The sequence below is a fragment of the Schistocerca americana genome, chromosome X, assembly GCF_021461395.2.
Source record: "Schistocerca americana isolate TAMUIC-IGC-003095 chromosome X, iqSchAmer2.1, whole genome shotgun sequence".
Classification (NCBI taxonomy): domain Eukaryota; kingdom Metazoa; phylum Arthropoda; class Insecta; order Orthoptera; family Acrididae; genus Schistocerca; species Schistocerca americana.
The window spans coordinates 307706710-307718794 of NC_060130.1; the positions used below are offsets into that span (position 1 = coordinate 307706710).

A 12085-nucleotide genomic window follows, 5' to 3' on the forward strand; every position below is an offset into this window, starting at 1 on the left:
ATTTAGTCTACGTTTAAATTACTATCAGTGATCATGGTCAATATATCCACATATAAAAATTTTATTCGCTCTGGAAAGTGGCCCCATTTTTGTCACCGAAAAACTAGGAAGAGAGTTGCCTGTCACATGTGTTATGTGCAAGAAGTACTTGTTTATTCTACTGCATGTCAAAGTACTGTGAAATGTTGCCATTCATGTTTGAAATATACTGTATAAAACTTAAGTGGAGAAAGAAGTAAAGATGAACAATGAATATATACTTTACTGAACCTGGCGGCCTTCAGTTATTTGCTTCAGTTCATTTCACAAAAGCCATTAGGTAAATTTTCTGCAGAGCTGCTAGAATCAACCTGTAGATAAACTACGCATTTTGGACTCTAACTAGACCATCAAGGATAAAGATAAACACAGTGAACCCCCCGAACTATCTTAGGCATGAAACGATCTCTTGTGCCGAACTCACGTTAGAGGTGATGGTATATTCAACTTCCACAAAGATTTCGAGTGGAAATCACAAGAATGATTCGTGTGAGACGTAAGTAATACACTTCCTATTACTGAAATGGTTCAAGTTATCGAAACGTGGTCTTCGGGAAATTATAGCACGCAGAGAAATATTCATTTTCTAAGTCACGGGTAGTCATCGAGCCATTGTGCTGAAAATACTAAGTTAATTGGTTGGCGTAATCCACTGCATTACAATTTCGAGTAATATCTGTAGTCACAGGTATCTGGCAACAGGTGTTTTACTTTTAAGAAATCATCAGGCATCTCTGGTGAACGTCAAGTCAGCTAATCTTCCCGCAAACTCAGAATTTAATAGACTACCTCCTTTTCCCTGGAGCGAGACCTCTTTCATTATGGAGAATGAAAGGAGACGTCTCTGTTAAATGCGGCGACAAGTAGGCAGCCACGGGGAAGGCTTAACTGTAAGTAGCGAAAATGCAACTGTGTCCACAGAAGCTGTTCACTTAAACTTAATTAGTTTTCCTAAGCCCCGGCTAGAACGTTTACAGTTCCACTTACAAAAATAGTAGCTGACCCTGTGTCGTATAATGTAGGATCAAGAGGCAATACATTTTACCTTAGTAGTCTAGATCTATCTTCCTGCTGCTTATGACGAGAGCGCCCCTTCGCAATATTTACTCCGAAATAGCCGTTTCCGACCGCTTTGCGTTTCAATTGAGAAAGTTTCTGGGAGACTTCTGCGAAGAGTTTCATCAGCAAAATTAACGAGCGTTATATTACTGTACTCGTCTTTTCACGAGCTTTCAAATTACATAAGGAAATGTATTGCTCTACTTTAAAAATAATACTTGCTTCCGTATCTCTGTTGATACAAGCGTTAAGTCGATTAACCATGAAACAAAATTACGTGTCCCTCTGCGTACTATTATTTGCCTCAAACGTCGTTTAAAATTTTGAGCCGTCCACGAAATAAAAGGTTTGTCACTTGCTGCTCCACTCATCCTGTGTACAACGGCATCGTATGCGAACAGCCTCATGGAGATTTCGACGTTATCTAGTAGATCCAATAAAGGGTGTTGAGAAAACTATTATATACTTTTAGATGTGTGGTGTGGATGGTAGGCCGGCCGCGGTGGTCTCGCGGTTCTAGGCGCGCAGTCCGGAACCGCGCGGCTGTTACGGTCGCAGGTTCGAATCCTGCCTCGGGCATGGATGTATGTGATGTCCTTAGGTTAGTTAGGTTTAAGTAGTTCTAAGTTCTAGGGGACTGATGACCACAGCTGTTAAGTCCTATAGTGCTCAGAGCCATTTGAACCATTTTTTTGTGGATGGTAGTTTCCAAGGAGCCTTGGGTATCTAAGTCGTACCCTCACTGCAAGCGATATACTGGGTGATCAAAAAGTCAGTATAAATTTGAAAACTGATAAATCACGGAATAATGTAGATAGAGAGGTATAAATTGACACACATGCTTGGAATGACATGGGGTTTTATTAGAACCAAAAAAATACAAACGTTCAAAAAAAAAAAAAGTCCGACAGATGGCGCTTCAGCTGATCAGAATAGCAATAATTAGCATAACAAAGTAAGACAAAGCAAAGATGATGTTCTTTACAGGAAATGCTCAATATGTCCACCATCATTCCTCAACAATAGCTGTAGTCGAGGAATAATGTGGTGAACAGCACTGTAAAGCATGTCCGGAGTTATGGTGAGGCATTGGCGTCGGATGTTGTCTTTCAGTACCCCCAGAGATGTCGGTCGATCACGATACACTTGCGACTTCAGGTAACCCCAAAGCCAATAATCGCACGGACTGAGGTCTGGGGACCTGGGAGGCCAAGCATGACGAAAGTGGTGGCTGAGCACATGATCACCACCAAACGACGCGTCTAGCAATACTTTTTTTTGTTCTAATAAAACCCCATATCATACCAAGCATGTGTGTCAATTTTTACCTCTCTATCTACATAATTCCGTGGTTTATTAAGTTTTCAAATTTATACTGACTTTTTGATCACCCAATATATCGAATGCCCGTCTGTCGGAGCGCTGTCAACATAGATGACAACAGATTAATATACACTCCTGGAAATTGAAATAAGAACACCGTGAATTCATTGTCCCAGGAAGGGGAAACTTTATTGACACATTCCTGGGGTCAGATACATCACATGATCACACTGACAGAACCACAGGCACATAGACACAGTCAACAGAGCATGCACAATGTCGGCACTAGTACAGTGTATATCCACCTTTCGCAGCAATGCAGGCTGCTATTCTCCCATGGAGACGATCGTAGAGATGCTGGATGTAGTCCTGTGGAACGGCTTGCCATGCCATTTCCACCTGGCGCCTCAGTTGGACCAGCGTTCGTGCTGGACGTGCAGACCGCGTGAGACGACGCTTCATCCAGTCCCAAACATGCTCAATGGGGGATAGATCCGGAGATCTTGCTGGCCAGGGTAGTTGACTTACACCTTCTAGAGCACGTTGGGTGGCACGGGATACATGCGGACGTGCATTGTCCTGTTGGAACAGCAAGTTCCCTTGCCGGTCTAGGAATGGTAGAACGATGGGTTCGATGACGGTTTGGATGTACCGTGCACTATTCAGTGTCCCCTCGACGATCACCAGTGGTGTACGGCCAGTGTAGGAGATCGCTCCCCACACCATGATGCCGGGTGTTGGCCCTGTATGCCTCAATCGTATGCAGTCCTGATTGTGGCGCTCACCTGCACGGCGCCAAACACGCATACGACCATCATTGGCACCAAGGCAGAAGCGACTCTCATCGCTGAAGACGACACGTCTCCATTCGTCCCTCCATTCACGCCTGTCGCGACACCACTGGAGGCGGGCTGCCCGATGTTGGGGCGTGAGCGGAAGACGGCCTAACGGTGTGCGGGACCGTAGCCCAGCTTCATGGAGACGGTTGCGAATGGTCCTCGCCGATACCCCAGGAGCAACAGTGTCCATAATTTGCTGGGAAGTGGCGGTGCGGTCCCATACGGCACTGCGTAGGATCCTACGGTCTTGGGGTGCATCCGTGCGTCGCTGCGGTCCGGTCCCAGGTCGACGGGCACGTGCACCTTCCGCCGACCACTGGCGACAACATCGATGTACTGTGGAGACCTCACGCCCCACGTGTTGAGCAATTCGGCGGTACATCCACCCGGCCTCCCGCATGCCCACTATACGCCCTCGCTCAAAGTCCGTCAACTGCACATACGGTTCACGTCCACGCTGTCGCGGCATGCTACCAGTGTTAAAGACTGCAATGGAGCTCCGTATGCCACGGCAAACTGGCTGACACTGACGGCGGCGGTGCACAAATGCTGCGCAGCTAGCGCCATTCGACGGCCAACACCGCGGTTCCTGGTGTGTCCGCTGTGCCGTGCGTGTGATCATTGCTTGTACAGCCCTCTCGCAGTGTCCGGAGCAAGTATGGTGGGTCTGACACACCGGTGTCAATGTGTTCTTTTTTCCATTTCCAGGAGTGTATTTTAAACTAGAGAAATTAAAATTAAAAGCGTAACATTACTCTTTATGTGCTGGCATAAGCTGTCGCCAGCGCACCGTTCGGCAAAGATGTAGCGCGAAGATCTATAGCAGGCACTGGATCAACCGAGCCTGTCAAGAGAGAGGCCAGAGACATACCGACAAGCAATGCTCCGCCAACGCCCTCTCGACAGTCTGTATTTAGGCCACAGCCGCTGACCGGAGAGCCTCACTGACTCGGCTCACTTCCAGTTTGGCATCTGTTATTCACCCACGAAGCGGACTGAGTTCGTAACAGGCTACGACAGTGCATAGCGACCAGATTAGTGCCTATAGCGGGACTAACAGTGAGAATGAAGTTGCAATAGCAAGATTACCAATATTGACTGCAAGAGGACTATTACTGATGAGTTTATAACACAACACATGGACTCTGTTCGAGATAAGTAAATGATCATCTAAATAAAGAACTGTATTCATTCACGAGTGCATTTCTGTTGAAGAAACAGGATGCCGGCCACCCATAACAACAGGCTCTCCCTTGCTTCCTTGGTACAAAACTCTACAGTGGCGACAGGATACTACACTTTTCACTTAGAGCAATGTATGAGTAATAAAAGAAGTAGTAATTTCAGTTACTTTACTTGTCAGCGGCATGCTCAGCGTGCAGAATGCTGCATGTAGTACAGGTCTCCTTGAGCATTCCTTTTCTTCCCTACCCTGCTTAAACTCGTGAAATATCTCTGAGAAACATGGGGAGGGTGTCACACGGCAGAGAATTCCCTGACAAGCGTAAATTATGGAAATAAAAGTATTGGAAGACATACAGGGTGATTCTTGACGTTTAAATACCTCGGAAGTGATGTAGGTGACGCTGAGACACGTAATTTAATATAAGACACATCTGGTCGCAAATGTCAGGAAGTACCCCCAGACGTGGATGACAAACATTGAACATGTGACGTCACCAGATGACGGACAGCGCCGCACGTCAGCGGTGGAGCCTACACGTCTGTCGCAACTGATCATCCCGACCCAAGTCAAGTATTCACGTCGGTGTGGTTTTGGGGCCACGTGTGTGACTTCACCGCATGAGTCTCAGGGTTCGAATCTTCGATCTGGCAGGCAGTATTTTTTTTTATTGCGTTAGACAATTCTGTATTTACGTTAATATAAGAGTTATTATTTTATTTGCTGGTCTCGCTGTCTCCGCCAGTTAATTGCGAAGTACATTACAACAGAAACCTACCATATTGCGTCACAGGTTAATGACTATAAGCTTCCGAATTGCGTAGTTACTAGTAAATGACCTACCTTTTCTTCAATAAATAATACCTGTAAACAATAAAAGAAGGGATGAAAGGAAATCAACACAAACTAAGAACAGCTTTTACTTAGTTACAGCGAGGACAGTAATATTGTAATTTCTACGCTCACAACACATCACATTTATAAAATGTGTTAGAAATTTGCACCCTTTGCTCGAATGCAAGTAGCACCGTTTGCTCGAATGTGAGGATTGCATCACTCAGCCATCCTTTCACGCCCAAACCCCACCACTGCACGTGCGGTGAGGTGCGTTATCTGGTGATGTCCCATGTTCAACATTTCTCATCCATTTTTGGGGTATTTCCCGACATTTGCTACCCTGTGTATCTTATAATAAATTACTTGTCTCATCGTCATTTACGTGGCTTCAAGGATTTTTAAATGTTAGTAAGAATCACCCTGCATAGTTTATCTCTCGCCCCCGGTCGGCCCTCACTCTGAGGACTTCAGTGAATTCCACAACCACTCACTGTTTTCGGTGCGCATTGATGGATCGTCACGAAATACAAATTCTATAGTGTGGCTGAAAAATTCGTGATCGATAGTCTCTTTTATCATATTTCGATACGATTTCCAGCCGCCAGTTACCACTTTGGCGTGTTATAGAAGGAAATGATTTATCACGGGCACTAAAGTTTTCTACGAGTGGCGATGTGCGACTCGTCCACTTCTACAATAGGAACACTTTCTTGTATCACGATAACACGGCAGACAAAAACCGATAATAGTATGACTGTATTCACTCAATTTCGCGCTATCAATCCACTGATGTGATTCCTTGCATTTTGTGCAGTAGAGTTGAAAGGAGAAGTCTGCATCAGCGGTCTTCTTTTACAGTTTTACACACGTTTCACTATGAGAGTCTACGCAATTCCTCTGATCCAGATTTGCCAACAAGACATATTCCTAGCACAGCTTTAAACATTTCTCTGTACTACATAATCGACGAACTAACTTCCGCCACTTTCAATTGGATATTAGAACAGATACACTCACGACTATTAACGACGTTATACTACATTTCCTTGTCAACGCACAAAACAATATCCAGACCCTGCCTCGACAGTCGGACGTTTTATATACACTGAAGAGCCAAAGAAACTGGTACACCGGCCTAATATCGTGTAGGGCCCGCGCGAGCACGCAGAAGTGCCGCAACACGACGTGGCGTGGACTCAACTAATGTCTGAAGAAGTGCTGGAGGGAATTGATAGCAGGCTGTCCATAAATCCGTGAGAGTACGAGGGGGTAGAGATCTCTTCTGAACAGCACGTTGCAAGGCATCCCACATATGCTCAATAATGTTCATGTCTGGGGTGTATGGTGACCAGCGGAAGTGTTTAAACTCAGAAGAGTGTTCCTGGAGCCATTCTACAGAAATTCTGGACGTGTGGGGGTGTCGCATTGTCGCCCCGGAGTTGCGCAAGTCCCTCGAAATGCACAATGGACATGAATGAATGCAGGTGATCAGACACAATGCTTACGTACGTGTCACCTGTCAGAGTTGTATCTAGACGTATCAGGGGTCCCATATCACTCCACACGATCCACACCATTACAGAGCCTCCACCAGCTTCTTCACAAGATTGTTTTCCATACTCATGTCCATTTCCCTACATTTACAGCAAGCTGCCATTCATCGCACCAAATACAAACTTTAAGTCATCCAGATACTCCTATAGTCACTCAATCATGATACTTTCCCCTAGGCTACACCGTCACCAGCAAACAGTCGCAGACTGCCGCTCACCGCATTCGTCAGATAATTTATGTGCATAGGGAACAAAAACGGTCCTATCACACTTCCCTGGTGTACTCCTGACGATATCATCGTCTCTGAAGAACACTCGCTGTCCCCGACAACGTACTGAGTTCTATTAGTTAAAATGTCTACTAGTCACTCACGTGTCTGGGATTCTATTCCGTGTGTCGTTCCTTCGTTAATCATCCGCAGTTAGGTACTGTGTCAAAGGCTTTCCGGGAATCTAGGAATATGGTATCTGATGCCGCCCTTTATCGTTGGTTCGCAGGATATCATGTGAGAAAAGAGCGCGATGCTTTCTAAATCCATGTTGATTTGTGGACAGAAGCTTTTCTGTCCCAAGGAAATTCATTATATTCGAACTTACAATATATTCAAGAATTCTGCAGCAAGAATACTGGTCTGTCATTTTCTGGTCAGTTCTTTTACCCTTCTTATTATACTGAAGTCACCTGGGCCTTTTTCCAGTCGCTTGGGTCTTGCGCTGAGCCGGCCAGTGTGGTCGAGTGGCCCAAGCGCTTCAGTCTGGAATCATATTATCACTATTACCATCATCATCATCATCATCATCAGCAGCAGCAGCAGCAGCATCAGCATCGTTATCGTCGTCTTCAAGGGTTAGACTTTTTGACCTGTTCAGTCTCAGAATTTTTCACGCCATCTCTTTAATGGACGTCCAACATTTCTCAAGCCTATTGGGCTGTATAGTTTTGTAGCATGAGTTATCTACTTCTTAGACACAGGATGGATAAGATTTTGCCAGTTTGGCCAGTTTTTTCAGCTACAGTCGTATATGGTTCTACATTTACTTATTGTCTAATACCGCTTTTTCATTTATGGTCCATTAACGAACATCCTTTTACAAAGCGGAGGAACTTGATATCAGATGATTCGAACTGTCGTAATTGATCTGATACCAGCGTCAAATTTTCGCTACCATACAGCAGCCAAAGAAAGGCTATTACTCCGTAACGTTTCATTAGTGTTTCTTTCTCTGCGTTATATTTTAACGTTTGTTGTATGATTTCCACAGAAATTCCTGAATCCGGTCAATTTTAGGTCTTAATCATCTGAGATAGAAAATTTTAAATTTACACCCAACATATTTAAACTGTATTACTTGTTCTATTGTTTGTCCATCTATAACAATTTTGCCTCTTTAAGTTCCAGTCCTTAAAAATGTATCAAAAAACGTTCAAATGTGTGTGAATCCCTAAGGGACCAAACTTCTGATGTCATCGGTCCCTAGACTTACACATTACTTAAAATAACTTATGCTAAGAACAACACACACACCCAGGCCTGAGGGAGGACTCGAACCTCCGGCGGGAGGTCCGGCAGTGGGGTCAGTCAGTGTAGTAGTTACTGCGTCATACAGCTCATACTACTAGTATCTTCATTACGTCCCACATTCGGTTCGAAATTAGTCTAGTTACAAGTTCAGATGCAGTCCCGCTATCGTATCTCATGGAACAAGATAATTTCGTCTGTCGTAGAGCTTTGCCATTTCACATTAGTATCTGCGAATACTGCATGATCAGAATCCACGTCATTACGCACTGAAACTCTCAGTTTCACCAATTACGGATTGGTGCTGTAATAACACTGCATAAACGTGGTACGGTAACTACGTAGCTAACTCATGCAGCTTGCGAACAACCATACAGCCCATGTCAGAGTAAACTGTGTGCCAAGATAGTTTTCATTACACCAAATTTCAGCCCGTTCTCGCCACGAATTGAGCGTAAGAAGAATAGCTATCAATATTACTAGAACAAATACAGCAACGAACCACGCTTTTTAACTTATTTATTACAGCACGTGTTCTTGTTTTCACTCATCTTTAGTGGTGTGAAATACTTATAAATTCGTCATCATTATATTTATGTCGACTACACTTTGATTGCTGTGACTGACTTTTAATCTGTATCCTTTAACTCTTTGCTGTAGTACTATGTACATACGAGAATGACACTAAACGCCACGAGAAACCATTTGGTACGAATATTAGATTCTATTTATTTGACAAACAGACAACATAATTTTATTCAAAAGCTCTTTCTGCTACTCTTCAGTACAGACTCTATTTCTTTCCACACATTATCTACAAAACTATGGAAAGTGGTGAAACCCAATCTGGGTAACGACAAGGCTGGGCTCGAGAGACGTGAAGAAACACGCGAGGTAGTTATGACTCTACATTTTGTATTTGAACATAGTTTGAAGAAAGGCAAACCAACGTTCTTTGGATTTGTTATTTCAGACAAAGGGTTTGACAATGCTGATCGAGATAAAAATCAGTGGAATTCTGAAGCTATCAAGGGCAAAATACAGGTATAGTGTTAAAGTATTCATTATCACCACGAAAAAAATCACGATCAACCATAAACTGGCTGGTAGCACTAGTCCTTCTCTATATATTCATCCTTTAATACGAGTACGATACGTTTTCCCAGCAACTGGAGACTTGGCGGAGACATTGGCCGTAGAAGTCTGCGTTGTGGACGCTCAGGAAGTGTTGCACCTCGAAAATCCATTGAAGAGCCAAAGAAACTGATACACCTGCCTAATATCGTGTAGGGCCCCCGCGAGCACTCAGAAGTGCCGCAACACGACGTAGGATGGACTCGACCAATGGCTGAAGCAATGCTGGAGGGAGCTGACTCCAAGAGTCCTGCAGGGCTGTCCATAAATTCGTAAGACTACTAAGGGGTTGAGATCTCTTCTGAACAACACGTTGCAAGGCATCCCAGATACGCTCAATGATGTTCATGTCTGGGGAGTTTAGAGGCACGTGGATATGTTTAGAACTCAGAAGAGTGCTCCTGGAACCACTCTGTAGCAATTCTGGACGTGTGGTGTCATCATCCACTAGGTTGCAACGCGGACGATAGCGTGTGTTGAGTGAACGAGACAGCTGATCATTGAAGAACTCTATGACGAAATATATGAAGACAACAGCTGCAGAATTCACTGCAGAATCCTGTCAGTAGCCGGTAGATGATCAGATAGGATGCTTACGTACGTGTCACCTGTCAGAGTTGTATCTAGACGTATCAGTGGCCCCATATCACTCCACACCATTACAGAGCCTCCACCAGCTTCTACGGTCCCCTGCTGACATGCAGGGTTCATGGAGTCATGAGGTTGTCTCCATACCCGTACACATACATCCGCACGGTACAATTTTAATTTGATTTGACGTTTTCTCCGCCGGCCGGAGTGGCCGAGATTTTTTCAAACTTACCAATGAAACTACCCTGTATGCATATCTGTTCCTTATTCATTGGTGCCGGCCGGAGTGGCCGAGCGGTTCTAGGCGCTACAGTCTGGAACCGCGCGACCGCTACGGTCGCAGGTTCCAATCCTGCCTCGGACATGGATGTGTGTGATGTCCTCAGGTTAGCTAGGTTTAAGTAGTTCTAAGTTATAGGGGACTGATGACCTTAGTACGAAAACAACATTAAGGGGGCCCCAAAAGCATGGGATTGCAAGACAAGCTGGACTTCCGAACCCACTTATCAGTGATGCAAATGCAGTTAACAGGGAAACGTGATGCCGAAGCCATAAAACATGGAGCAATCGAATAATGTCAATTGCTCGAATGAGTGCTGTTTCACTCTGTTTCCAACTTCCGGCCGAGTATGTCCCAAGAGTAAAACATGGCGGGAGTTCAGTGATGGTTTGGGCAGACATATTCTCTTATTCCACGGATCCCATTTTTACCCTGCATGGTCGAATTACTGGCAGGGATTATGTGACCATTTTGGCTGATCATGTCCGTCCGATAGAAAAATGTTCTTTCCCCTGGGGTGATGCCGTGTTCTGAACGTCAGAGCCGCTGTTCATAGAGGTCGCATTGTCCAGAACTTGTTTTGTGGGCACGTGGATGAACTTTCGCATCTCTTCTGGCGACAAAAGTCACCAGAACTCAATATTACTGAACTTCCGTGCACTGCTTTGGAGAGAAGGGTGTGTGGTGTGATCGGTCTCCGTTCCACCATCGTTACCTGAACTTGCCACTATTTTGCAGTAAGAATGGTATCAGGGTCTCTTGAAAGCCATACAGTACCTTTCTTTATCAATTCCGAGACGACTGGAAGCTGTTTTGACTGCCAACGGTTTTCCTACTACGTATTACTTATGGTAATATATTGGTTTTGTCATGTTTCCATATTTTTGTCCACCCACTGTAAGTACCGGCCGGCCGCTGGTGGCCGAGCGGTTCTAGGCGCTTCAGTCTGGAACCGCGCGACCGCTACGGTCGCAGGTTCGAATCCTGCCTCGGGCATGGATGTGTGTGATGTCCTTAGGTTAGTAAGGTTTAAGTAGTTCTAAGTTCTAGGGGACTGATGACCTGAGATGTTAAGTCCCATAGTGCTCAGAGCCATTTGAACCATTTTGTAAGTACCGTGGCAACGGCCTTGCCACAGCGGATACACCGGTTCCCATCAGATCACCGAAGTTAAGCGCTATCGGGTGTGGCCGGCACCTGGATGGGTGACCATCCACGTCGCCATGCGCTGTTGCCATTTTTCTGGGTGCACTCAGGATCGTGATGCCAATTGAGGAGCTACTCGGCCGAATAGTAGCGGCTCCAGTCAAAGAAAACCATCATAACGCCTGGGAGAGCGGTGTGCTGACCACACGCCCCTCCTATCCGCATCCTTAGTGAGGATGACACGGCGGTCGGATGGTCCCGATGGGCCACTTGCGGCGTGAAGAAGGAGTGCAACTGTAAGTAACGTAAGTAAATTTACTAAATTTGCTTTCAAACAAGACACACAGCGCACGTAGTCGTAATCACACCGTTGTGCAGATATTTTCAGTGCAATACAGATACAAAAAAAAAAAAAAATGGAATAAGAAGTCAAACGAAATACAGTTACTCTGTAACAGGCCACTGGAGTCCACGGGTCCCTTACTCCAAAATACGGTGAAAATATCAGTGAATGACCTCATAAAGTCTGTACATGGAGTTTGGGTCATTTTCGGAAGTGAGGTTAGCGATTACTCAGTCCT

At 45.0% G+C, this 12085-nt stretch overlaps 1 pseudogene; it reads left to right on the forward strand.

Moving 5' to 3' along the window:
- Positions 1-11477: 11477 nt before the first annotated feature.
- Positions 11478-11595, forward strand: LOC124556869 (annotated as a pseudogene).
- Positions 11596-12085: the final 490 nt, after the last annotated feature.